The sequence below is a fragment of the Tupaia chinensis genome, unplaced genomic scaffold (assembly GCF_000334495.1).
Source record: "Tupaia chinensis unplaced genomic scaffold, TupChi_1.0 Scaffold000010_1, whole genome shotgun sequence".
Classification (NCBI taxonomy): Eukaryota; Metazoa; Chordata; class Mammalia; order Scandentia; family Tupaiidae; genus Tupaia; species Tupaia belangeri.
The window spans coordinates 407,785-433,201 of NW_006159440.1; the positions used below are offsets into that span (position 1 = coordinate 407,785).

A 25,417-nucleotide genomic window follows, 5' to 3' on the forward strand; every position below is an offset into this window, starting at 1 on the left:
GGGGTTCGGCAGCACGGGAGGCTGCAGGACTGAGTCGCCTGAATTTGTCATTCCCTGTAGCCATGTCTGTCGGTAGAAATCCTAGCGGGGTTTAGACTAGAGATGGTCTCATGTGGCATTTGGACTTGGACTATTTAATTTTTTTCCTGAGAGATTTTTGCTATAAGGCATGTGCACTTGTCAGAGAGACAGAGAGACCAAAAGTGAGAAATCACCCCCTGGAGGGATGGCCATGCCACAATCCCTTATCCTCCATTCTCCTCTTGGGAATCTCAGGCACGCACACACACACACCTGGCATGAGTTTTAGGTCTCCAGGTCTGGGACTCGAACCGTGGTCGACTGTGTGGGAGTCCAGCGACGTAATCATTATGCCTTTTGATGATCCTGGACTTGAACAATTTCTGCCTCAGTTCAGTCACTGACCACTGCACCTCTTCTCTACTACAGAAAGAAGAAAAATGTTTCCTACCTAGATGGGAGCTTTAGAGAGTAGTATTTGTTACTGCATCGCGTGTTCCCATGACCTCACTCTCTAGGAAAGATGGACTATGCTGACCTTATTATTGTTCATTATATTATCTTTTTAAAAATTATTTTTTATTTACATTTTTAATCTATTCAATCATTTATTTATTTTTAATTTGACCAGAGAGAGCCACAGAGAGAAAGAGAATGTGAGAAAGCAAACCACCAGGTCCAGGACTCAAACCTTGGTCAACCATGTGGGAGCTCCAGCATCTTAACCACCGTGCCACCTGCTGATCCCTGATTATCATTACTTTTTAATTCTACTACTATTATTATTATTACTTTAGTTTATTGTCATACTCAGTGGAGAGAAAGAGAAAAAAAGAGAGAATGAGTGAGATGGCCACATCGCAATCCCTTCTCCTCCAGTTTCCTCCTGAGATTTGGGGCGCGCGAACACACCCAGGCAGCGTGGTTTTCAAGCTCCACATCCGGTCTGGTTCCGCTGTCAACCTGTATGCACTGGGTATGGGCCCACCTGCCAGTGATGCCGGCTGGGAAAGGCTGCAGCGGACGGGGAGACCATGGCACGAGCCCCCAGGAGGGTGCTTGTCTCTCTGTCTCTCACTCATGAATAAACTTGAAAAGTGCATTCATGGCCTTCCAGCACTCCACAGCAGAGATGGAGAATGACAGTTCCTAATCATTTGTTTTATATTTCAGGATAGCTAAGAGAGGATTTGGAATGTTCCCAGCACGAAGTAATAATGAAGGTTTGAGACGCTGTATATGCCATGTTCTGACTTGATCATTACATGCTGTATTCATGTACTGAGAAACCAGACTATCCCATGGACATGTCCAAGGATTATCTGTCGATTAAAAGTGCACTCATGTACACCCTGCAAAGGGTATTTTGTAAGGTTAGCTTTTTAGTTGAATACAGGATCAAATGGTAAAAAGCCAGTCAAATTTAGCAGTGGGGGGTGGTATACCAACTTTAGTGACACTAATGTTAATAAGTTCTGATAACCCACTACCATCGGACCAGCCAGGGCTGTCACTTTCACTTTCATTATATAAATCTCTGAATTAGCTTCTCTAAATAACTTAGGATGAGTTCTCTTAATAATTTTTCAAAACGATTTGATGCCATATAAACTTCATGGTATAATAATAATACCAAAAACCCACTCTCTTTCTAGATTATTTTCCTTACATTTTAAGTCACTGAATGCAAAGCAATATTCAAAATGAATATAGTTGCATGATGGGAAATAGAAACAAATTACCTAATGGAAGTCTCTGTCACAAATATTGCAAGACATTCGTGAATCACAGAAAAAAAAAAAAAACTGAATATACTTGTGCCAAGTGTTCAGCAATGTTATACGTTTACTGCCCATAAGACAAGTCTGGTTTTTTCTTAATCGTCTTCCTGCCTGTGATCCCCAGTGTGCCCTTCTGATGCAAAGGCAGCAGCAGATGGCAGTAACACGCAGAGGATTCACTCCCCGCTTGCGACACAGAGCTCTGGCTAGAAAACTCCTTACCAAGAATAGGTTTAGTGTTCGCAGTTGTTATTTTCTGGACTCTCCCCTCTTTCTCTAGTAATCCCTAGTGTTTATTGTAAGTCAATATACCAACTTTAGTGACACTAATGTTAATAAGTTCTGATAACCCACTACCATCGGACCAGCCAGGGCTGTCACTTTCACTTTCATTATATAAATCTCTGAATTAGCTTCTCTAAATAACTTAGGATGAGTTCTCTTAATAATTTTTCAAAACGATTTGATGCCATATAAACTTCATGGTATAATAATAATATCAAAAACCCACTCTCTTTCTAGATTATTTTCCTTACATTTTAAGTCACTGAATGCAAAGCAATATTCAAAATGAATATAGTTGCATGATGGGAAATAGAAACAAATTACCTAATGGAAGTCTCTGTCACAAATATTGCAAGACATTCGTGAATCACAGAAAAATAAAAATAAAACTGAATATACTTGTGCCAAGTGTTCAGCAATGTTATACGTTTACTGCCCATAAGACAAGTCTGGTTTTTTCTTAATCGTCTTCCTGCCTGTGATTCCCAGTGTGCCCTTCTGATGCAAAGGCAGCAGCAGATGGCAGTAACACGCAGAGGATTCACTCCCCGCTTGCGACACAGAGCTCTGGCTAGAAAACTCCTTACCAAGAATAGGTTTAGTGTTCGCAGTTGTTATTTTCTGGACTCTCCCCTCTTTCTCTAGTAATCCCTAGTGTTTATTGTAAGTCAAATAGTTATGCCAAAGTGAGCGGGCTTGTATCTTTCGCCTTTCCGACAGATGGCTGTTGGTATCTAGAAGTTGCCATAAAAAAAGGAAAACAGTTTTTTACCAGTGTTTGTATCATGGAGGCCAAATTCCACTTAGTGATCAGATATGAGCTCCCTCGCCAAATTCCAATGCGCACATTAACCGGAAAAGAATGACAAAGATTGGAAAGTGATAGTAAATCTTAGTGGTTCTAGATCTTTGCCTGTCAAATCTTAACTTTACCATTTTAAATCATTTGTATTTGAAGAGACTAAAGGTTAAAGTAAGTTCAGTGGACAGGAGAAAATGTGTGTTCAAGGTTATGATGAACTCAAATGCTTGGGAAAGGCCACGTTCGAAGGCATAGCATTGGTCAGCTTTAACTTCATATATGTTGAGCCTGACGAATAACAGGAGGTGTTGGTGAAGTAACTGGAATGAGAATTAGCATAGTTCTGGGGCCTGGTCTTAGAGAAGTGTGGAACTGTGCCTTCCGGAGAGAGTGAAGACAGAAAGAAGACACAGTCCCTGTGCTCTATTTAGACATCTTGCGCGGAGTGATTAGGGCCGCGTGCTAAAGTGGTTGGGCTGGAATTTCCTGGAAGGCTGGCCAGGCCAAATTTATTTTCACCCCTAACACATTCATCAATTTCTTCCATTTTTTCGGGGTCCATTCTGATCTCAGACATCTCATATGAATAAGCCAAGCCTAGGGGGTGCAATTGGTGGCATACCTGACTGTAGTGCTGGAAGCCACAAGGCTGACCACAGGTTTGATCCCAGTTCCAGTTGACTTGAAAAACACCAAGCGCTATGCAAGTGCCAAGGATCCTGAGGCTCGGGAAGGCAGGAGGGTGGATTGCAGAGTGACAGGACCCTGTAGAGGGCGCTCTCTCTCACTCTCTCGCTCTCATGAACATACGTACACTCTCATGAATTTTAAAGAAAGGATAAACACACATGAACAGCTTCTGTTTAACGTGGTAGACCACACACAATTCTCTGAATTCCTTTTCTAACCCACTAAAATTAGAGTGAAATAATAAAAAAGGGGCAAAGAAAAGAGAAAGATACACTTGCACCCCTTTCTCCTGTCTGAAAGGGGGTTTGGGACCCGGAGCTGGGAAAGTCATCCCGAGACCACGAGATGGGAAGGCTTCTGGCACGCTGATGCCATGGTGGTGGTGGTGGTGGTGGTGGTGGGGTGATGGCATTGCAGCAGTCCTGGACCGGACCTGTCTTCATACTTCTTGTGACACAAGACCACGAGAACAGAAGCCTTCCCTGGGAATGGCCTAAAGTAAAAATATTCTGGCACGCTGATGCCATGGTGGTGGTGGTGGTGGTGGTGGTGGGGTGATGGCATTGCAGCAGTCCTGGACCGGACCTGTCTTCATACTTCTTGTGACACAAGGACAATACAATAGTCTGGGTTTAAGGCACTGTTATCGGGGCTTCCTGTTACACATTCCTGGCTCAATACCTTCCTGGCTAGCAGAAAGAGTGATCCTCAAGCTGCAGGTATGCTCTGCTGGAGCTCTGGTCAGGGATGTGAAATTTTCAGACAGCACTGGTTGTGGATTTAGCATAAATAACATTAACTCAGAATAAAGAAGTCTTCCCTTTCCAACTTTCTTTCAATCCTTTGACATGTCAACAAAGAAAAAAAATCCTCTTTTCAATTTTTTTAGTTTGCTGTAGGGCATGTGTGCTCCCCAGAGAGAGACGGAGAGAGGGAAAATGAGAAGTCACCCCCTACGGGGGATGACCACACCACAATCCCTTCTCCTCCCTTCTCATGTCAGGATTTTGGACATGCACACACACTCATCCGATGTGATTGTCAAGACCCAGGGGCTTGAAAACACACCAGGCACGTGTGTATGTGAGTGACCGAAATGCCAAGAGTAGAACCGAGTAGAAGGGATTATAGTATGGCCATCCCCCTGGGGAGTGCTTTCTCAATTCCACTCTGTCTTTTTTCTGGTGAGTGCACACTTCCCATAGCAAAGAAGAAAAAAGAAAAAAAAAAAAAAGGAAATATTGCCCAGGAATAAAACACTGCTAGATATGACAACATGAATTAATCTCAAATCGTAGTGAACAAAAGAAGGCAGACAGAACGGTGTGCATGGTGTTTGCTTACCTTTTGTGAAATTCTAGAAAAGGAAAACTATTCTCTACGCTGATAGAAAGCAGACCTGCGTTTGCCTGGGATAGGTGATTTGCTTCACAGGCCAGGAAAGAACTTTCCTGTGATGATGGGAATGTTCTTGATTGTGGTTTCATGTGTATAGACATCTGTCAAAACTCACTGAAGGGTGACTGCAGAATTGAAATGGATGCACTTTATCGTGTGTAACATGTACTTTGATAAAGATAAAAAACTAAAAAGCAGTATCTAAGTTAAAAAAATAGTTTATTTTAAGAAAATATTGTGTGAATAATTATTAAAGCAACTCTTAGATTTCAAAAAGTCCATGAAGGCGAGTCTCGAATGGCTGAAGCTGAGACTGAACCTGGATAGTTTAACAGGTGCAGAACGAGGTACCACACCTGTACTCGGGGAGGCCTCAAGGCCTACAGCTGAGCCTCCTGAGAACTTGAGATGCAGGAAGAGAAAGCAGGTCTGAGGAGGAAGTGGATGGGGAGACGGCACAACCAGCGGCCTTACCCCGACGAGGCCTCCTGGGCCAACGGCCATTCCTCAGGATGGACCATTTGGCCAGTGGACTAGGAGGCTGATGTTTTACACGTGCTAACTTCTGCTTTTCTCTAGAACACACTGGAAAGCGCCGTGGTGCCCCGTTGCTTTCGAACGACGTTGGAATTCTTTAACTTCTCGGGCTCTTTTTTGTCTTCCAAGGCCTCCTCTCTGCCGACATCTCCAGTCCTGCCTCAAGAACTGAGTCGGGCTCCTGTTAGCCTGAGGCCTGTGTCCACACTGTCCTCTCTCCCACCCGTTCTGATTATAACCATGGTTGCCTACTGGCAGGGACGGGAAGGAAAACGATCCTTTAAGGATGAATAATCCTGTGGATGGAAGCGTTTGAGCAGCTCTGTTGAGCAGCTCCCTGCTAGAGTTTCTTTACGAATTTCTGTGCACGGGATATAAACAGACGGTTTATATCTAAAACACGCCAAGAGGCTAGAACTGTAGACAGCAGCAACGACCACCCAAACGTTGTCTTTAGACGAAGGTCACGAAGGGATATGGAGAAAATGACAATAGTCTGTGATGGCAATCGATTGCGAGGTAGTCTCATTGCTTAAACGTGTATTTGCAGTGCCAGAAAGTCAAGCCTGGTAGTTAAGAAAAGCTGAAACACGCATGGGCGACCACTGTTCGAATTCCAGCCTGGGCAGCTTGAAAAACACACAGGCCATGTGTGCATGAGTGCCCCAAATCCTGACAGGAGGGAGAAATGGAAGAGAAGGGACTGCAGTGTGACCAAGCCCCATCAAGGGTGCTGTCCCCCTCCCTCCCTTTCTCTCTCTGTCCCTTTGGCAACTTAAGAAATTTGCTAGTCTGAGACCTTTTTGGGTGGTTGGTAGAAATGTTCTAAAACTGGACTATAGTGCTGGTTGTACATCTCTGTAGGTCTACTATTAATAAAAATCCTTGAATTTTATGGCACATAAATTATACCTCAGTGAAGTTGTTTAAATCCTTTACTTCTTGTATTAGTTTAGCAATGAGTGAGAAACTGGAAATTTAAAAAAATAAACGGGGATCCAGGTGCTCTATTATTTTAGTTATTGATAAGTATTTGTTGAGGACCTGCTGCATGCTATGAGGTATATTTGAGGGTTCAAAAAGCTCATGAGGGGCCAGCAGTTAGTGTAATGGCTATGTCACTGGACTCCCACGTAGTCGACCGTGGTTTGAGTCCCAGACCTGGTGGCTTAAACTCACGCCCGGTGCGTGTGCGTACGTGCCCAAGATACCAGGGAGAATGGAGGAGAAGGGATTGTGGCGTGGCCATCCCCCCAGGGGGTGATTTCTTGCTTTCTGTCTCTCTGTCTCTCTCTGTCTGGTGAGCTTATGTGCCCTGTAGCAAAAACCTCTCCAAAAAAAAAAAAAGTTAAAAAAGCTCATGAAAAATGTATATTGGGAACCAGCAGTTAGCGTAATGGTTATGTCGCTGGACTCCCATGTAGTCGACCGCAGTTCGTGTCCCGGACCCGGTGGCTTAAAACTCACGCCGGGCGCGTGTGCGTGCGTGCCCAAGATCCCAAGAGGAGAATGGAGGAGAAGGGATTGCGGCGTGACCATCCCCCCTGGGGGGTGATTTCTCGCTTTCTGTCTCTATGTCTCTCTGTCTGTCTGGCGAGCGCACGCGCCCTACAGTGAAAATCTCTCCAAAAAAAAAAAATGTATATTATCCACAAACTATAGATTTCAAAACATTTTTGCACCAAATTAAACTTGCACTTTTTAAAAATTGCTTTAGGGCGAAGACTCAATTTCAGGACCCCAATCCTTTGCCATCCAAACCTGGAGGTTATCAAGTCAACACCTTCAGGGGTGGGACATGCTGAGGGCTGACTGAGAGGCCTTGCAGACTTTCTTTCTCTTAGGTTTCAGCGAGGTGCGAAGGGAATGGCCGGTGAAAGAGCTGCAAAGCAGGATACTAAGAAGAAATCCGAAGCCAAGTAGGCTGATTCCAGTGGCAAGGTTAAAAAGGGTGACTCCAAGGCTAAAAAGCCCAAGAAGGAGAATTCCCACTGCAACCAAACCTGGTCCTAGTCTGGAGTGTTGGCAGATAACTCCCGATCTGCCATGGATTCCAGGAAGGCCGTGTACAAGAGGAAATACTCGGCCACTAAATCCAGGATCGAAAAGAAAGAGAAGGTTCTTGTCACTGTCACAAAACCCATTGGTGAGGACAAGAACAGTGCTACCTGGGTGGTTAAACGTCACAGAATGCCTGGGTGTTATTCTCGACAGCTGTTGAGCCGGGGCAAAGATCCTTCAGTCAGCCTGTGAGAAAGCTGCGAGCCAGCATCACTCCCGGGACCATTCTGATCATCCTCACTGGGCGCCACAGAGGCAAGACAGTGGTTTTCCTGAGGCAGCTGAGCAGTGGCTTGCTACTTGTGATTGGGCCCCTGATTCTCAATCGAGTTCCACTGCATAGAACACACCAGAAATTTGCCATCACCACCTCCACGAAAATTAATATTAGCAAAGTGAAAATCCCGAAACACCTTACCGATGCTTTCCTCAAGAAAAAGAAACTGCGGAAGCCCAGATACCAGGAAGGTGAGATCTTTGACACAGAGAAGGAGAAATATGAGATTTCAGAGCCACGCAGGGTTGATCAGAATGCTGTGGACTCGCAAATTTTACCAAAACTCAAAGCTGTTCCTCAGTTCCAGGGCTACCTGTGATCCGTGTTTGCCCTTACAAATGGAGTTTGTCCTCATCAATTGGTGTTCTAAATTTCTTGCCAATAACCTAATTAAATAACTGATCATAAAACAAGCAGACAAGAAAAATTGCTATAGGGCAATTTTTTTCTCTCTCAGAGGAGCGTTTGTGCTCATCCGATAGAGACAGGGAGAAAGAGGGCCAGGGCACCTCCCCCGACCATGGGGCATGCTGACGCCACAATCCCTTCTCCTCCTCCTCTCCATCCTGTAGGGATTTGGGGCATGCACAATCACCTCGTGTGTTTTTTAAGTTGTGTGTGGGGGCGCGAGATTTGAACTGCAATTGGCTGTGTGGGATCCGGCCTCCATAACCACTAGGTTACTGGATCGAACAAAACTCATACTTTGATTCCATTTTCCATGAACTTTTTGAAGTCTTTGCACACTTGGAAGATGTCAAAAAGATTAAGAAAGCCAAACCTTCGAGGAGCTGAGCCGCAAGCCTGCCTCAGGGGCGGGGTAGCCAGCCGTGCTCAGGGTCAGGTGGGTTCAAGAGTGACCACTCTCGCATTGCACTTGCCACGCGCTTCCAGGGGCATAAGCACTGAGTTCTGTGTCAGGGAGAGAGGAGGAGACAGATTGGGGCTAGCCTGGAGAGGGAAGGAACAAGGTTGGTCACATACCCAGCCCTGAAAGGCGACAAAGCTGTACTGGGGCCGGGGACACAGCAGGCCTACACAAAGTCTCAGAGTTTTAACTGAAACCAGCAAAACAGGGAGAGTAGCCTTGCGTTAGGCCTTGTGAGTCACCGAAATGCAGGTGAGCCAAGGAGGGCAGTTAATTCTTCAAGGTTTTGTTTGTCAATGACAGAGCGGTTACGCTTTTAAGCACCTGGCCCACCCTGTTCATTTCACATCACACCTTCCTGCAGCCTGCACTCCAGCCAAGTCCCATCGCCGTGTCATACTCTGTTCCCTGGAGCCATCTGAGGTTTCATCTCTCCAAGACTTGTCCCCACAGCACGCGCCGGTGTGTGATTCCCAAATGCTCACATCAGAGGTGCCTCCTGGGTTGGCAGAGCTTAATGTATGGGGCCTGGCCCTTTGAAGTTTCTCTCTTACAAACAACTGTTCTTAGAATCTTTCTAATAGCTTTCTAATATCACTGGGACTCTGGTGAAAGTTATGCATCTACATCCACAAAATTGCATACGTTCAATATGTATAGACATTCTGCATGTGATTTCAGGTGTTGTTCATAAATCCCCAAGCCTGAGCATAACCCTAGCTTAGGAAAATGTCATATTAGGCCACCCTGTAGCCTAGAGGTTAAGGGAGCCAGAACTCATATGGCTGATCACAGTTCAAATCCTGGCCCCGGTGGCTTGAAAAACATGCAGGGCACGTGTGTGTGGGTGCCCCAAATCCTGACAGGATGGAGCATGAAAGAGAAGAGATTGTGGTATGACTACACCCCCTGGAGGGTGCTCTCTCCTCGACTCTCTCTGGCGATGACACGTGCCCTCTAGCATTCTTTAAATTTTGCTATAGGCCATGTACACTTACAGTGTGGGGTAGAGAAACCACACCCAAAGGGATGACCCTACCACAACCCCTCCTCTATTTTCCCCTGGGGATTTTGGACATGCATGCATTCATGACCAGCATATTTTTCAAGTCACCAGGTCCAGGACTCAAGCCTTAGTCAGCCATGTGGGAGCCAGCCACCTTAACCTCCATACCACTGATGGACTGCTCTGGCAAATTAAAAAAAAAAAAAAATGCAGGGGAGCAGGTGGCATGGTAGTTAAAGCAGCTGGACTCCCACATGGCCGACCACGGTTTGAGTCCTGGACCCAGCACCTTGAAAATCATGCCAGGTACACATGCATGCATGCCCAAAATCCTGGGAGGTGGGGGGAGAATGGAGAAAAAAGGATTGCAGTGTGGTCATCCCCTCTGGGATGATTTCTCACTTTCCCTCTCATGCACCCTAAGGCAAATACTTAAAAAAAAAAGGTTATTAAAAAAGAAGAAAATCTGGTGTAAAAATCTGAGAAAATTAAATAACTAGCTGTAAAAGCAGGAAAAGTTTGTCCTCTCCCACCCCTTTCTCCTCCTTCCCCTAGGCTCTTAGCCCATCTGCTATCCTGGGGGAGGATACCCAAAATTACCCGTACCCTGTAGTCCAGTACCCCAAATTACCCCTCCCCTGTAGTCCTCCCCGGTAAATATCTAACAACAGGAAACACAGGAAGCGTATTTTCCCACAGCTATTTGAGAGGTAGGGAGTTATGCCGATATAAAATGGCAAATTATGATCGGATAGCACAAAGGAAGGTCCTTCCTGTAAAATCCACTGAGAAAACAGCAGAAATACGGTGCTCACGCTGTGGGAGAATTACACGGGGAAGAGCCAGGACCCTGAAAGCCAGAGGCGTGCTGTGTGGGGACAGCGTCTGCCTTGGGCCCTTCCTGCACTGCGCAGCTCAGCCAGTCAGAATGAGAGCTCAGCATGACACGGCTTGCAGGGTAACAGCGCCCCGTAGACGCCTGCATCCGACCCCAGTAGGTGTCCCAAACCCGGATCCAACCTGAACAGGGACTTCGACTAAGCCGCCAGAACTCGGGGGCCTTCGCGTGTCAGTAGCGCGGAGCTCAACTGTGCTGTTCTTCACATCGCCGGCCCTACACCTGGAATAAGATTTAAACACTCCCCCAGGGGAGCCCCCCACCTCCCGTCTTGGGGAGCCTGGTTTGAAGACAGCGCTCGTTATTCTCAGGCAAGGATCTTAAAGGATGTGGGAGCCAGGGACGTCGGCCGGGGAGATGGTATTGGGAGGCGATTCTTTCCAGAAGCCACGGTGGCCAAGGTGGGTGCCAGCTCTGTGGTGCTGGGCAAGAGCCAGCTCAGGCTGTGGGCAGAGTCTGAGCCCCTTGGGGCTTGCTCGGCCAGGAGGCCGGGCTGGAACGTGGCACGTGGCCGCCCAGAGCAGTCCTGGGCCCAGGCAGCCACCCAGGCGAGGTCGGCAAGCGGATGCCCAGAGCCGCAGGCCACACGGAACAGGCGGCCTTTGTGCCTGGGCATCCGGCTAGTCAGCCTGGAGGAGGCGACCACAATGCCTCTGGCATTATGGGAGCAGCAGGCCCGCCCGCAGCAGACAGGAGGGCTTTGTGTGCTTTGGTTTTGGCAGGTGGACCCGGCAGGGCCTTGTTTCCCTTTTAAATCTTCCTTCTTTTTCCTCAAGCTCTTTTCTCCCTGTCTGCCCAAACCTGTAGCCTCGGACCTGTAGCCTCATATCCGGCACCGCACCCCTGCACCTCTTGGTTCTGGTTCAGGCTGCCGCTGTGCAGGTTTGCAGGGTCTGGGTCTGGCGCTGGGTCTGCAGCTGTCCAGCCTCCGCCACTGTGACCCAGCCTGCCTCCTCTGGGCCTGGCTTTCCTCCTCCGTAAAGCAGAAGAGCCCTCACAGGCCCCAGGGAGCCCCAGTCTGTGAGGTGGGAGGGGACTTGTGAGCAGCCCCGCTGGGCCTCTTCTGCTGTGCTCCAGAGCCAGCTGCAGCAGCCCCTGGTTCGAGGGCTGGCAGTCGGTGCCCTTTACTATATTAAGAGCCTCCACCTGAAGTTTATTGCTTTAAAAAAAATTGCCAGAGGGCACATCATAGGTCAGAGAGAAACAGAGAAAATGAGAAAGCACCACCCACCTACGGGGCATGATCACACTGCAATCCCTTCTCCATTTCTCCATCCTGCCAGGATTGGGGGCACATGTGCACATGTACCCATTTTCTTCAGGCCACCAGGGCTGGGATTTGAAATGCCTGGTTGAACATATGGGATCCGGCTCCCTTCACCACCAGACCTTGGGGCCAGTCTTGGCATTTTCTGTATCTCTGTAGAAACTGAGTTCCAAGAACAATCCTTTCCTGCCCATCTGGGACAGTCACCAGGTGAGTTCAGAGTGAGGCCGCAGGGCTGGATGGACCAAGGAGGTCAGGTCTTAGCCCCAGCAAGGGAGGGTGGGAAGCCGCCCACCTGGGGCTAGTGCAGGAAGGCCCAATGGGTAGAGAGAGGCTGCATTTGACCAGGGCTGGAGGAGCAGAGCCCAGGACAGACCTGAAGGCCCAGGAGCAGGCAGAGGGCTCAGGCCGGCCTGCCTGCCTGTGCCTCAGGCACTCGGGTTTAGCACAAGCTTGTTATCTGTCCTTAAGATCAGCACAAGCTGTGTCAACTCATGTGATTTCGGAGCATCTGGGTTCATATCCAGGACCTCTGCACACGCCAGGCCATGTGTGCCCATGGTTCAGGCTGGCTGCAGCTGGGAGTGGAGTCCTGTGGGAAGGTAGCTGTCTCTCTGAGGAAATAAATAAACTTTTAAAAGTTATAAAAGGCTATCATTGTAATAATTTAAGTAATTATTTGATTTAATGTATTGTTATAATTTTTAAAATTTGACTAGAGAGAGAGACAGTGAGGGAGAGAGAGAAAATGAGAAAGCAAGCTGCTAGATCCAGGGCTCCAACCATGATCAGCCACATGGGAGTCTGGTGTGCCTTAACCACCATGCCAGCTGTGGCTCCCATTTTATTTCATTTTATTTATTATTATTATTATTATTTTAAAATTTGACCAGAGAGAGACAATCATTGTAATAATTAAATAACATTAATGGAGCCATTACTGATAGAGACTGTGCTAAGTCTAGTTGTCTAACCTAACATTCCACGAGGTAGTACTATTATTACTATTATTATCACTAATTTACTAAAGGTACATATACTCGCTGGAGAGGGGGAGAGAGAGAGGGAGGGAAAGTGAAACTGTACCCCCCAGGGGGGGTGACCACCCATGGTCCCTTCTTGTCCATTCTCCTGTTGGTTGGGGCACGTGGCACGGCCCATTGTGTGTTCCAAGTCACAGGGCCTAGGACTAGAATTATACAGTCAGCCACGTGGGATCCTGGGATCCAGCCGCCTTAACCACCAACCCCCCTGCTGGCCCCACTGCATTTCTTAAATGACTGATGACATCTTCTTTGGTCACCATTTCTCCTATGCTGTGGCCACTTAGGATAAAGTTCCTGTCCCAACCCAGCTGGCTGTTGTTAAGATAGGTCGATTCTTTTTTTTTTTTGGAGAGGTTTTTGCTATAGGGCGCGTGTGCTCACCAGCTAGACAGAGAGAGACAAAGAGACAGAAAGCGAGAAATCACGCCCCAGAGGGGATGGCCACACCGCAATCCCTTCTCCTCCATTTTCCTCTCTGGGCATGTACAAGCACGCGCCCGGCGTGAGTTTAAGCCACCGGGTCTGGGACGCGAACCATGGTCGACTACGTGAGAGTCCAGCGACATAGCCATTACACTAACTGCTGGTCCCGAGATAGGTCGATTCTGGGAGCTCAGGGCAACCACATTTCCCACCAGGCGTAGTCCTTTTACATTCCTTTTCTCTTCTTATTTTGAGAAATTTTTCGTCTTAGGGCTCGAATGCTCCCTGGGGGTTAGAGAGAAACAGTGAGAGGGAAAGTGAGAAATCAGCCCCCTGGGGAGTAGGGATGGCCACATCACAATCCCTTCTCCTCCATTCTCCTCCTGGGATCTTGGGCATGCATATACATATGTCCAGCGTGAGTTTCAAGTCATCAGGTCTGGGACTTGAACCACAGTTGGCCACATGGGTCCAGCAACATAACCTCTATGCCATCTGCTGACCCTACATTCCTTTTCAAAGCCCTGGTTTGCTTGGTGTGAGGTGGCAGAATGTGGAGTATGGGGTGCGTGGTACCACTGCTTCCAGGTCCCCATCTGCCCAAGTCTCTCTGCAGAGCCAAGGTGGAGCACTGGGAGCAGAGGGGGAAACACGGGGTTGGAGCTGCATTTGGGGACTGCTTGGCCATTCCTGTCAGTGGCTCGTCCTGTGCTAATCCCTGTCCATGCCTGGTTGGAGAGGTCTTATTCATCTTTCAGTCTCACCAATCCTGCCCTCTCACTGGCGACACACAGGGCCCAGAGCAAGGTGCTGATAGGCCATAGTATTTTGTTTTATTTTTAGATTATTATTTATTTAATTATATATGTTATTATTGTCATTTTAAAAAAATTGACCAAAGAGAAAGGGAAGGGAAGAAAGCAAGCCGCCAGGTCTGAGACTTGAACTGTAGTCAGCCATGTGGGAGTCCAGCACCTCATCCACCACACCACCCACTGGTCCCCAGGTTGTAATTTTAATGTATTAACCTTGGGCTTTCCTTGTCAGGACTCTTCAGGGTTTATGTTTGTGCCATTTAGACCAAGACACCTGCAGCTAAGTCACTAGATCCTGACAAGCTCTCATGCGGGTGAAAGGAGTTTTCATCCAGTCAAGAACATCTGAACATTTACTGTGCACAGGAAGCTGCAGACACGCGACCTCGCCCTTGCCTGGCTGTCCCGCCTGTTACTCCCCTGGGGGGGGGGGAATGGAAACTGCACCGTTCAAGGACAACAGTGTGAAAGTGGAGATTGTTACCAGATAACGATATCTACCCCCAGTGAAGAGTGACCTGCCGCCTTGTAGAGTCCAGAGACTGTCACTCCCTGTGGGACTCCCAGGTCGAGGACTCAACCCACACAGTGGTCACGTCGGCCATGTGGAAACCAGCCACCTGAACCACCACACCACTGGCTGGCTCAGAACTAACACTTCCTCCTTGTGGTCTTGAACTTGTTATAGCATGAGATAAAACTAGAACTCAAAGTGCACACACCTAGGAGCGAGAGGGCTTTGTAGAAAAGCTTAAATCTTTAGACACCGGAATGCTGGATGGAAAGCCTGCAGTGGATAGCGCATTGGTCTTCTAAAACCCTGGTATGCCGCTAACCCACCTGTGCTCCCGGGCAAGTCCTCTCTCTGCCTCAGTTTCCCCATCTCTAAGAAATGGATAATAGCCTCTCCAAAAAAAGGGGGGAAAAAAAAAGAGGGAGAGAAAAGGGGCCAGCAGTTAGCGTAATGGCTATGTTGCTGGACTCCCATGTAGCCGACTGCGGTTCGCGTCCTGGACCCGGTGGCTTAAAACTCACGCCAGGCGCATGTGCGTGCATGCCCAAGATCCCGAGAAGAGAATGGAGGAGAAGGGATTGCGGCGTGGCCATCCCCCCTGGGGGTGATTTTTCTCTTTCTGTCTCTCTGTCTCTGTCTCTCTCTGCCTTTCTGGTGAGCGCATGTGCCCTATAGCAAAAACCTCTCCAAAAAAAAAAAAAAAAGGGATAATAGCACCTACCTACATAGTTGTCATCAGTAGGAAGTGCCTTCTGTTTGTTAGAATTGATTGATTGAGTACACAGTGCATCAAGTATCAAAGTAGATACCCCTTTCAAAATGTCACCTTGGAACAATTCATCTAATGATGCAGCCATTGTTCGAAACATATTTGAAACCAGGTAACATTGTCTTCAGAAGCAATGGAGTATTCTTTTACAGTCTTCCTTGTGGGTGGATCCTCCTCTTTTGGAAGGGAGTTATGCTTTTCAAAATGGCCCAAAGTTTGTCCAGATCAAGGATATCGAATAGGATAAGCATAGGCTGGGCAGCACATTCTTGGTCGAAATGGGGGGCAGTTAAAGGAGGACAGCCCATTTTCCTGTGTGGATCACAAGTTGACGGCAAGGGAGACTTCTAAACAACGGGCTCCAAGGCTGCGTAAGCAAGGGCAGCTCTTTTCATAAAACGCGTGTATTCGTTACTGATTGTACACGACAAATTCAGCCAACCCAAGACCACATTCGTTTATTTTCTTCCTAGAGCTGTGGGAGAGAAATCCTGGCATGGTCAGCTGGGGGCTCAGGCTGAATGGAAAGTTTTGGAGGTGCTGTGGTCATCTCACAGCTCAAGTGGGGAAAGCTGGGCCAGGCGCTCAGTGTCAGGGCTGTTGCCAGGCTTGGGCCTCCCGGTGCCGGCTGCACACGCAGTTCCATGCCTCTTCGGCCGCACAGTACGTGGCAGTTGGCTTTCCCTAGAGCGAGCAGAGACTTTCCTTTGGCTTCATTCAATTCCTTAGAAATGAGTCAGCAACTTCAGACCACACTCAAGGACAGGGGATTATGCAGGGCATGAATAATGAATACCAGGAGGCAGGCTTACTGCTTAATTCCATGATATGACAAGGTTGATGATAAGTCATTTCAACAAGCTCTCCCTCTCTTTCAAAACATTTGAACATTTTCATTATTTGGTAAGGATGCTACATATTTCCCTAGGACAGACATTTTTGTAGAAAAATGATTAGACACTAAAATGTGATTTTAATCTTTGTCACTCGGGGTGGAGTCATGGATCAAAAAGACACACAATCTTAGTTCTAATCCATTTCCTTCTCAGTATATATATAATCCGAGATACATATTGATTGTAATATCATGCCTATCATGTTTACAACATTGAATAAGATTCTAATATTCTAATATTTCTAGAATACCAGGCATTCTAGAAATTGGCGGGTTTTGTACCTCAGTGCCTTAAAATTCAACCTTTAATTAAAGTAACATTAATAGTTTTACAAAGGCTGAGGGATGCACAACACCTGTTGTCACTGGGTCCCTAAAAACCATGTGTATTGGGGCCAGCAGGTGGCATGGTGGTTAAAGGCACTGGACTCCCACATGGCCAACCACAGTTCAAGTCTTGGACCTGGTGGCTTGCTTTCTCACTTTCTCCCTCTTTCTCTCTCTCTTTGTCTGTCTCTCTCTGGTGAGCACCTGTGCCCTCTAGCAAATTAAATAATAATAAAAGAATGACAAATAAAATGAAATAAATAATTTGGGAAAAAAATCCATATTGACAAATGGTGCCTTTTCATCTATCAAGATTCAGTAAAAATAGTGTGCTTTGGGGCCAGCAAGTGGCATGGTGGTTAAAGGCACTGGACTCCCACATGGCCAACCACAGTTCAAGTCTTGGACCTGGTGGCTTGCTTTCTCACTTCCTCTCTCTCTGTCTCTCTCTGATCAAACTGGAAAATAATAATAATAAGTAAATAAAATAATTCTTAAAAAAAAAAAGTAGGGTGCTCCAACCAATGAATTTTTTAGAATTATTTATTTAATTTATTTATGTATTTTTAATTTTCTGATCAAACTGGAAAATAATAATAATAAGTAAATAAAATAATTCTTAAAAAAAAAAGTAGGGTGCTCCAACCAATGAATTTTTTAGATTTATTTAATTTATTTATGTATTTTTAATTTGACCAGAGAGAGAAAGTGAGAAAGCAAGCTGCCAAGTCCGGGTCTCAAACCATGGTCAGCCATGTGGGAGTCCAGCTCCTTTAACCACCATGCAATGCTCCCACCCCCAAATTTTTAAAAGGTTTTTGGTTGTTTTGTTTTCTTTTTGAGTAAATTTACAATAGAGGATGTGCATTTCTCTATAATGACATGAAGCTTATTTAATAGTAAAAAAAGCCTGTGGGTCCTGTCAGAACCTGTTGAGTGACTCTGACTGCAAAGTAACCGACTAAGCAAAAAAGTCCACTATCTACTCACTTGCAGAACACTTGAAGGATTACTGAATTTATAGCAACACACTTTTTTTAAAAGAATTATTTATTTTTATTAGTTCATTCACTTAGTTTAATTTGACCAGAGAGAAGAAAGTGAGAAAGCAAACCGCCAGGTCCTGGATTTGAACTGTGGTTGATCACTTGTGAGTGTCCAATGCCTCAATCACCACGCCACCTGCTGGTCCCCCAGCAACAAACTTTTTATATGTATTTTTTTACCCTGAAAGTTTCTTTAAAAGCCCTCCTCTGAACTGCCGCTCCCCAGAGTTATGTAAACAGTAGTAACCTAGTGTATTATCGCCCAGGTTTTTTTCTAGCCCTTACACAAATGCACACACATTTATTTATATACGGTCGATAACCCAGGGATATGAGATTATGTGGGGTATACCTTTGCAAGGAAGCTTTTTCAATTAACTTTTCTCTTCTTCCTCCTGGTTTACAGTGAGAAATATATTGCTATCTAGTTGCAAATTAATCTCAAAATTGTTCATTTATGATTTATGAGATTTTTAAAAAAACAAATATACTCTTTAATAGGTTGAAAACTAAAACAAAACTATTCCCTTCTCAGCCTTTCCCCTCCGATACTTCGACGGTAAATACATGTATGCGGCTGAAAATCGTTCTTTTAAAAACAGACTGTTTTGGAAGAACTCAAATCAACAAACTAGCATGAGGGAAAAAGATCACAGCTAGTCAAATTTGGACGTGGGAGGGAGACAATGTTAATCAGCTTAACAATAACCCACAGTCCTCGGACCAACTGAACGTACATGTAGATCTCTGCCTATTTATAGTTCTAATTCTAATTCTCTTTTAAGTTAGGGGATTTTTTTGTGGGCTACATCTCAACCACCAAAAATAAACCACATAAAACCCCTTTAGAAAAGATCTTGGAAACAAAAGAAAAAGACTTTCTTTTAAGTAGCATTTGTAGGAATTCTGTTGTTCGCTGGGCTTTTTTGCAATCCAGTTTTACAGATGCATTGTGGGTAGCGCCTAGCTAAATACGAAAGTGAACCTGGCTGCGATCGCCGCCAAGAGGGCTGCGCGGAGCTGCGCGTCAGTGTGGGTGGGGCGTCCTCCGGGGTGGGAGCGCACCCGCCACCCATCCCGTCCGGTCCCGACCCGACCCGACCCCGCCCGCCGCCTGAGAGCTGCGGAGGAAATTCAGCGTCCGGCCGCGCCGGAGTGGCTTGTCCTGTGGATTTCAGGGCTGCGTGGCCACGTCCCGACTTTGCCTCCCCGAACGCGCCCGCCTGCCTGTCCCTCTCCTGGGGCTCGCAGATACCACCTGTCAGCCTGGTTTCATCTTTCTCCCAGAATCCCGATCGTCTACACTCGGGTTTCTTCTGCTTGTAGATTAAGAGTGAACGGGATCAAGCGGGTGGCCCCAGCGAGACCCCCCTCTTCCCCCCAGTATCTGTAGCTACCACCCAGGAAATCCGCGTGCGCTGAAAACCCTCTTCTGGGACATCTTCAGCTATTTAAGTCACCCACCCACAAGCGATTCATCTTTTCTCAACCCACTGCGGGGGCTGGCGTATTTCAAGAACTTCATGGGAAAGTGTGAACCACTGGTAACTTTTCGAATTTCCAAACGTTTATAATGGACGTCTAGGGACTAATTCGGAGATTATGTCAGACGTGAAATACGCTCGGAAACTAAAATGAGATTAGACACGATAATAAACCCTTTGGAAAATCGGCATCATCTGAGTTCTTTCGAAGGACATTTTTCACCTTTTCTTTTTGTTTGTTTACTTGTTAAGAAATTTCTTGGGGGGAAACTTTTGATAGAGTTCTTGCTCTTATTCAAAATAAAGCATTGCATTGAAAATGTTCCTAGTAATTTATGATCTTTCCTGTAAAGACAAAAATCACAAAATTGTTCAGAAAAAAAGCTCCAGGTAAATTCCTGACTATCTACTGTGGTTAATGAGGAGAACTTTGGAAACTAGATACTGGGGTTGTTTGAAATTTTTGGAAAAATGAAGAAAACCTCAAACTTAAGATATTAAAAATTGTGCTAGAGAAAATGGTGGTACTAAAGCTTCGAGATTTCTAAAGACCAAGCTAACTACTCACTGAGCTTAAAAAACATACGATCTAGGAAAGGCATCAGACTAGGAAATATTAGATATGTTGTCAAATGCTGTATTATATAAGTGGGTAACTGCTCGGACGGCAACTTTATACGTGTTGCGATCTTGTCATTTGACTAGGTGGAAATTTATAGAAGTAGTTTGCGTGATAATTTACACTTCTATGTCATTTATGTTACATTACTGATACCTTTTGAAATGAGTCATACATACTAGCTGTCCCCTACTTTATAAAACTTACTGAACCGAAGGTGCTCAGGATAAGCCACCCCTAAATATGCCACTTGGAATTCAGGACAATTGAACTAAAGACAACTGAGGATCAATACGTGAGGAAGGAAGACCTGGCGTTTCCCTAATCTTCAGTAAAAACAGCAGCTTCTGGGAAGTGATGCCACACATTCTCCTTCTGGGTTAAGCGCGCTCTTTCCTGTCCTATCTGGATGAGTTTTATGGCCCTGAGAAGACTCAAAGGCCGACTTAGACCTGTATAAACAAACATCACAGACTTTCTTATCACCTGTTTGTTGTCCTGAAAACCCAGTCGTCTTTCCCAAAGAAACCCATTGTTCTTCCCATAGGAGTTTTTCTTTCCCCTCCCTTTCCCCTGCTAAGTACATAAGCCCCCAAATCTAACCGCCCCTTTGAGTTACTCCTCCCCAAATCACCCCACTGTGTGGTCACACACAGAACCAGAAAATTGTTCAGAAAAAACCCAAGGTAAATTCCTAATTACCTACCGTGATGAATGAGAAAAACTTTGAGGTTGGACTAAAATTTCAGGAAAATGAAGACCTCTGATGTAAGCTATTAAAAAGTCGTCTTAGAAAAAAAGAGTAGCATGGAAAGCTTAGAGATTTCCAACGACCACCACGCTAGCCGCCAGCTGTTCTCACCTTTTCGTCTTTTAATTTGCAAGCCCTCAGGGGGCCGGCAGGTGGTGGTAGTTAAGGCACTGGACTCTCCCATATGACAGACCCGGTTCAAGTCCTGGACCTGGTGGCTCGCTCACGTGCATGCGCTCTCTCTCTCTCTCTCTCTGTCAAATGAAAATAAGTGAATAAATAAAGAAAATTAAATAAATAATTAAAAATATATTTGCAAGCCCTCAGTCACTTAACAGGAAAGTCCCCTCCTCCCACTGAAATAATATGAAACGTTACTTTATTTAGGGAAATAATGAAATCTTACTTCCTTTGAGGAAAACAGTATTTCCTTAAAGAAAATAACATGAACTGCTGGAACAAGTACTGATCATAACAGTTATTGGGGTATATGGGGGTGAAGGGAGTTTGGTCCTAGGTTTGTATATAAGTGGTTTAGTCTTTGGGCCAGCAGGTGACATGGTGGTTAAGGTGCTGGACTCCCACTTGGCTGACTGAGGTTTGAATCCCACACTTGGTGGCTTAAAAATCATGCTGGGCATGTGCGCACGCTGTCCAAAGTCCCAACGGGAGAACAAGAAGGGACTGCAGTGAGACTGACTTCTCACTCTCCTTGTCTCTAGGGTACATGTCCTACGGCCAAAAACCTAAAAAACAAAGCAGTGACAATGGTTTCTTGGAATTTCAACCTGCATTTGTTTGAATTCCAGTTAGGATAAACTTTTTTAATGTTTACTAAACATTGCCCTTCTAGTGTTTTTCCTATTTTTTTCTCTTCTTTCTTTTTTTTTTTCTGTTTTTTGGCCATAGGGCCTGTGTGCTCCCTGGAGAGAGATAGTGAGAGGAAAAGTGAGAAATCACCCCCTGGGGTGGTTGATCACACAGCAATTCCTTCTCCTCCTGGAATTCTGAGCATGCGTGCACATGCACCCAGCATGATTTTCAAGCTGTTGGGTCCAGGACTTGAACTGTGGATGACTATGTGGGAGTCCAGCACCTTAACCACCTTTTTTGAAAAATTAAATTAACTTAGGCTGCAAATAGTTTCTATGTTTTGACATGTAAACATTTTAATTTTTAATAGTCACGTCGTGTTCTGTGCCCTCTTCTATTGCTTTTAAATTTAGAACAGTCTGGTTGCCACCGGCTTGGGCCTGTTCGCGCTGGTCCTGTCAGCCACGTCCGGTGGGGTGGCAGGAGTGCTGGCCCCTGGTGCAGGACCCGGTGCCCGCCACCTCGGAGCTGCCTGTTCTGGAAATGAGGAGGCCCTTCCCGTGGCGGGACAGGCGGTGGGTCAACCTTTGGTCGCCTTCGTGGGCCTCCGTGGCGCTGCTTGTTGGTTATTCCCATGCAGACATGGAAGTGCCTGACTTCTCTGACTACCTGCACTGAAGTTTTGGACGGTACACAGTCTTCGAGTGAGGCCAGAAGAGGTTTCTCCTACCTGGACTGCAGCAGCTACTGTGGGCGCGCAGACGCTGCCGGAAATGCTGTCTCCCAGCTTGTTTCCCCCGCAGGAGTGCTTCTGCTGATGTGTCGGCCACGTCCAAGACGGAAATCAAGCCGTCGGATATTCCAGAAGGCAAGAATGTGGCATTCAACTGGAGAGGCAAACCCCTGTTTGTGCGCCGTAGAACCCAGGAGGACCTCGCTCAGGAAGCTGCAGGCGATGTGTCCCGGTTGAGGGATCCGCAGCACGACTTAGAGCAGGTAAGGAAACCTGAGTGGGTTATCCTGATAGGTGTCTGCACTGGCCTCGGTGGGCCCATTGCAAATGCAGGAGGTTTGGGTGGCTATCACTGCCCTTGTCACGGGTCACACTGTGATGGCTATCACTGTCCTTGTCACGGGTCACACTGTGATGGCTATCACTGTCCTTGTCATGGGTCACACTGTGATGCCCCTGGCGGGATCAGTACAGGGCCTGCGCCTCTCAACCTCCAGATTCCCCTCTGTGAGTTCACCAGTGACTTGTGGCTGTTGGTTAGAGACTTGGCCTTAAGGCACAGGCTTCCTTCAGTCTTGGTGTCACTTCAGTACAGTCACCTGAGAGCAGGCCTTAGGCACTTCAAGTTGATTGATTTGAAATATTTAAGAATTGCCAATAATGTATTTGCAAACATTAACATTAATGGCTTTGATAATTTAGCCACTGTTGAACATTGTTAAGCTCAGTTTAAAGGTGCAATGTTTCATAGCTAATTCTAATTAAAAATGACAGACTAGTGTACAAAAAAAATTTAGAACATTCTTATTGATAATTCAGTTAAATAGTCTCCTACATTTTCCCCCTAAGTTTTGCTCTTATTTTTGCTTTAACTCTTTAATAAATTAACTTACATCAGTGTGAGTGATGAGAAACTGTTTTTTCATCTTCCTTGCCTAGCCCTGTCCTCTTACCTTAATTAGGATTTCTAGGGATCAGCAGATGGTGTAATGGTTATGTTGCTGGTCTTCCACGTAGCAGACCACAGTTCAAGTCTCAGACCTGGCAGCTTGAACTCAGACTAGGCGTGTGTGCATGCATGCCCCAAATCCTGAGAGGAGAATGGAGGAGAAGGGACTGTGGCATGGTCATCCCCCTGGGGAGTGATTTCTCACTTTCTCTCTCTCTCTCTCTCTCTCTCTGACAAGTGCATGTGTCCTATAGCAAAAATTTCTCTACAAAAATGATTTCTAATTTCCATGGTATTTCTTGGCTTAAAAACACCACCAGGGGCCCAGCAGGTGGTGGGGTGGTTGGGGGCACTGGACTCCCATGTGACCAACTGCAGTTCAAGTCCCAGACCTCGTTCTCTATCTCTCTCTCTGTTCAAAATGGAAAAGGAATGATAATAAATAAATAATTATTTTAAAAGATTTTTTTTTAAAAAAAGACACCTCCTGGTAGTGGTAGAAGTTAAATTTTACTATGCTCTAGGTATTTTCTAAGAGTAAATTATATTCTCAAGAACTAACAGGCTAAATGACTTGGGTCCGTTCTTTTTTACCTCTCTGGGCCTCAGAATCTTCTATAAAGTGAGATACTTGGAATAGATCTACTTTTCCACCCCGTTTTCTGAGGAGTGGAAGTTTGGTAGGGTTAAAAGAGAAGAGAATTTTGTGGGAAAATTTGGGAAATTCTGAGCTGGATTAAATGTGAGAGAGATTTTCATTTCATTTTGCACTTGGTGCATTCTTTCTTCAAAAGTGTCTGCAGGCTGCCTCCTAAACAGACGTCGCTGTGAGTCGGTCCCCGCCAGGACACAGTCCCTCCTGTCACACCAGCCCTGGCTGATTCTGGGGTGCTGTGAGAGCATGTTGCAGGGCACTCTCAAAGACGCTGAGACCCGCAGGATGCATAGGAGTTGCCGGAGGAAAAAGGCAACAGGTTCTACAAGAGTGGGAGACTCTGGATAAGCCCAGGCCGAAGCTAGTTTGAATGGACCTTGAACTTCCAGTGGAACTCAGAGGTCTTTCCAGGGATTGGGGACTTTATTCTTTTTAACAATTTCTTCATTTCTTCAGAGAGAGAGAGAGAGAGAGAGAACCCCCAACAGCACCTTGAAGCTATGATCCACCCCCGGCCGCAGCCTGATCACAGGTACTCATGAGCCCACCATACTCCTGGGGCCTCTGGACACAGACCCTGAACCTTCTCCTGTGGGTCAGCCCTGCAGAGCCCCACGCCCCACGGCTGCCCCGCTGTCCAGCCCTGGTGTGGGGGCTGCATTCTAAGGGAGGCAACAGCTACTGAAGGTTTCAATCTGGACAGTGGTTCCCATTTGGTAGAGAAGAGGCTGGAGGAGGCAGAGCCGTTGAGGCCGGTGGTGGTGGTGGTGGGTAACAGTGAAATGGGGCGGAGGTGGGCAGTTGGGAGCGATTTTGGGGCTGTAATTGCACGAAGAGAAAGAGAGGACTCAGAGGACTCCACTCATGCCATGGGGTGGCGACTGCTACCACTTCCTGGAAGGACAGGAGTGATGCCCACGTGGAGAATTTGTGGAAGCTGGGGCCGCGAGTGCGAGTGCGTGGCCAGTGTGTCTGGCCCTGGAGCTGCCAGCGTGAACCCCTGAAGTGAACAGCGCAGCACCTGCCCTTGTTCACCCACCGCCACTTCTGTTCTGCTGCCTTTCTTGGGGCCAGAGCTCCGTGGGACACACTTCGGTACTCGCTGCTCCGGCTGTCTCAGAGGTCCTTTCCAGCTCAAATAGTATCTTTTCCCAAAATGCCAATGACACCCGCAAAGTAGCCGCCCTGCCTGATGTTTTAAATGCACTTTTTAATTTTTTTTAAGAATTATTTTAAAATTTAACTTCATTTATTTACTTATTTTAATTTGACCAGAGAGGAACAGAGCGAGAGTGAGAGAGAGAAAGTGACAAAGTGTAAGCGCTATCTGGACCAACAGGGAAGTGTGATCACAGCTCTCCCCCCACCCCCCCAGCGCGCCAGAGAGGGACCGAGGGAGGGACAGAGAGAGAGAGAGAGAGGGAGATTGAGATCACCCTCCTGAGGGGATGGCCACCCCACAATTCCTTTCCCCCCATTCTACACTTGAGATTTTCAGCACTCACACCCCGCACGTCTTTCAGGAAGGACGCAGGACGCAGGACTCGTACAGTGGAATGGGCCAAGTGGGACTCGGCACCTTAACTTATCAAAATGCTACCTGCTGGCCCCAGAGGATTTTTCAGTCTGTAAGGCCAACACCGGGTGACCTCGGGGAGGCTGGAGCGGTGCCTGCTGGGCTGAACCG

General features: G+C 46.5%; 2 pseudogenes; both read left to right on the forward strand.

Annotated features, from left to right (window-relative positions):
- The first annotated feature begins 7,380 nt into the window (after window positions 1–7,380).
- LOC106733519 (60S ribosomal protein L6 pseudogene) lies at window positions 7,381–8,222 on the forward strand (annotated as a pseudogene).
- A 744-nt stretch (window positions 8,223–8,966) lies between these two features.
- The window catches only part of LOC102471310 (cytochrome b-c1 complex subunit Rieske, mitochondrial-like), a 17,298-nt pseudogene continuing 847 nt past the window's right edge, over window positions 8,967–25,417 (forward strand).